The sequence below is a fragment of the Ovis aries genome, chromosome 5 (assembly GCF_016772045.2).
Source record: "Ovis aries strain OAR_USU_Benz2616 breed Rambouillet chromosome 5, ARS-UI_Ramb_v3.0, whole genome shotgun sequence".
Taxonomy (NCBI): Eukaryota; Metazoa; Chordata; class Mammalia; order Artiodactyla; family Bovidae; genus Ovis; species Ovis aries.
This window is the reverse complement of record NC_056058.1, coordinates 8,042,710-8,046,095: the sequence shown is the minus strand read 5'-3', so window position 1 is coordinate 8,046,095 and position 3,386 is coordinate 8,042,710.

The following is a 3,386-nucleotide window of genomic DNA, read 5'->3' as shown; positions in this document are numbered from 1 at the left end:
GAAAAGACGTGACTTTATTTTGCAATGTTTATTTATTTGGCTGTCCTGGGTCTTAGCTGCGGCACACAGGATCTTTGATCTTCACTGAACCATGAGAACTCTGAGTTATGGAATGTGGGATCTAGTTCCCTGACCAAGGATAGAACCCAGGAACCCTGCATTGCAAGTGCAGAGTCTTAGCCACTGGACCACCAGGGAACTCCTTGATCTAGGACTTCTCCAAAATGATGAGGAAAAAAAAATTCTATTGTTTAAGCCACTCAATCTGTGGTACTTTGTCATGGCAGCCCTAAGAACTAGCGTACCCTGCTTTCACAGGAGCCCTCTGGGGACGCAGAACATTGACCATGGGGTAGATAGAGATAAAAGCTGAAATTCTAGTTTAACACTGGGACCTCAGGCAAAGTTCCCCAAGGTCCATTGCAGAGTAGGATATTTTATAAGTGGATGAGCTGCTTGTCTTCTCACGGAATATTTCTAAACTCTTACCATAATTGTCTCCAATTGTTGTTGTCCAGTCACTAAGTCATGTCTGACTCCTTGCCATCCCACAAACTACAGCACACCAGGCTTCCTGTCCTGCAGTATCTCCCAGAGTTTGTTCAAACTCATGTCCATTGAGTCAATGATGCCATCCAACCATCTCATCCTCTGTCACTCCCTTCTCCTCTTGCCCTCGATCTTTCCCAGCAGCACAGTCTTTTCCAATGAATCGGCTCTTCATATCAGGTGGCCAAAGTACTGGAGCTTCAGCTTCAGAATCAATCCTTCCAATGAATATTCAGAGTTGATTTCCTTTAGGATTGACTGATTTTATTTCCTCACTGTCCAAGGGACTCTAAAGAGTCTTCTCCAACACCACAATTTGAAGGTATCAATTCTTTGGCTCTCAGCTTCCCTATGGTCCAACTCTCATACCTGTATATGACTACTGGAAAAACCATAGCTTTGACTACACAGACTTTGTTGGCAAAGTGATGTCTCTGCTTTATTAATATGCTGTGTAGGTTTGTCATAGATTTTCTTCCAAGGAGCAAGCATCTTTTAATTTCATGGCTGCAGTCACCATTCACAGTGATTTTGGTTCCATGGTGAGATAGATTAAATAGATTAAAGATTTCTGAAGCGCTTCTCCCAAGTTCTCTCAGTTTATTATGCTCAAGAGTTCTCTTAAAACCTTTAAGAAATGGAGGATGGAGCATCCCAAAACCTACTCATGTTTGAATTTCCCACCCTATCCTCCCCCGTCCTTTAGGAGAGGTAAGTGCTCAAGTGAAGCTTAATTCGATTTAGAAAAAATTAATATTATATTTCTTAGACAAAAGGATCATGGAGTTGAGTTATATTTATAGCAGCTATAATCATGTTACCTTCTGTTTTTCCTTGTTCTCCCCACACCTTTAGTAAGGTCTCATGTAATTTCCCACCTGGTTCATTAGCCTGCAAGAAAATGATGGTTAAACTTCAACATCCACCCTTACATATAAGGAGCCCCCTCGGGCCAGCCTGGGCCTGTCCAGGCCAATTAGTCCCAGGGGTCAAGTATCAGGGTTACAAGTCCCCACTACTCATCTCCATGCTTCTCCATCTCCACCTGCTTTCCCAGTTCCCAACAATGAGGTGTATGAAGTAAAAGGTTTAACTCGGAGGATAAGGGATGCTCAAAGCCTGTACATCCCAAAGAAAGCATTGGCCCTAGACTGCTTCCTGAAACATGACCTCTGAACCCCTGGAATATCCTGCCTGATAAAAGTGTCTTTGTTTACCTGGGGCCATAATCCATACCAGGTAGTCTGGTTGATGGTGAACGCCCATTTTTGTTCACCTGGGACCCAGGGCAATGCTATACTGTGTATGCTTAATGGCTCACTCATGGCTGCTGTAGCCTACCAATCCATGGGATTTTTTAGGCACGAACACTGGAGAGGGTTGCCATTTTCTGCTCCAGGGGATCCTTCTGACCCAGGGATCACACTTGCACCTCCTGTGTCTCCTACATTGCAGGCAGATTCTTTACCCACTGAGCCATCAGGGAAGCCAGGCTTTGTTCACCTGGGACCCAGGGCAATGCTATATTAGTTTGACCTCTGGAGGAACTCAGGCTTCCCTGGTGCCTCAGATGGTAAAGAATTCACCTGCTACTACAGGAGGGCTGCAATCTCTGGGTCAGGAAGATCCCCTGGAGAAGGGAATGGCTACCTACTCTAGTATTCTTACCTGGAGAACCCCACGGACAGAGGAGCCTGGTGGGCTGGAGTCCACGGGGTCGCACAGAGTCAAACATGACTGAGCGACTAACACTGGAGAGACTCAACAATGAGCTGTGAAGGTCAGCAGGAACTCCTTGCCTACGTGAAACACCTGGATAAAAACTCTGGACACCAAGGTTCAGGTGGGCTTCCACGGTTGGCAGTATTTCATACGTGTTGTCATACCTCACTGCTGAAAGAATTAAGGGCTATTCGTGCAATGCCCCGGGACAGGACAGCTGGAAGCTCACACCTAGTCTCTTCTGGACCCTGTCACCTGCATCTTTGCCTTTGCTGATTTCAATGTGTCTTTTCAGTGCAGCAAACCATAAATGAGAGTATCCCAGCTTTTCCAAGTTCTATGAGTCCTTCTGGTATATCATCAAATCTGAAGGTGGTCATGGGGACTCCCCACACAGAGGCCATGGATATTGTTTTAAAGCTAGACAGTGTATTTAAAAAGCAGAGACACCACTTTGTCAACAAAGGTCCATATAATCAAAGCTATCATTTTTCCAGTAGTCACATACGGATGTGAGAGTTGAACCAAGAAGAAGGCTGAGCACTGCAAAGTTCATGTTTTGGAACTGTGGTGCTGGAGAAGACTCTTGAGAGTCCCTTGGACAGGAAGGAGATCAAACCAGTCAATCCTAAAAGAAATCAACCCTGAATATATACTTGAAGGACTGATGCTGAAGCTCCAATATTTTGGCCACCTGATGCAAAGAGCAGACTCACTGGAAAAGACCCTGATGCTGGGAAAGATTGAAGGAAAAAGCAAAAGCGGGCAGCAGAGGATGAAATGGTTAGATAGCATCACCAATCCAATGGACATGAATTTGAGCAAACTTCAGGAAACAGTGGAAGACAGAGGAGCCTGGTTGTGCTTCAGTCTACAGAGTCACAGAGTTGGACACAATTTAGCAACTGAACAACAACACTGAGGAATAGTAGTTTACCTTCTTGAGTTCTGTCACTCTGAGAAAATGAGGAACACAAGCTGACCCCTCATCTTGTTGAACGTGAAGCTTCTCTTACCCCTAATCCCAGAGCAAATATCTCCTCCTCAGCCTGGCTCATGGCCTCCCCCACAAATTTTCAGTATATGCCCAGAGAGAAACAGACACCTTAGACATC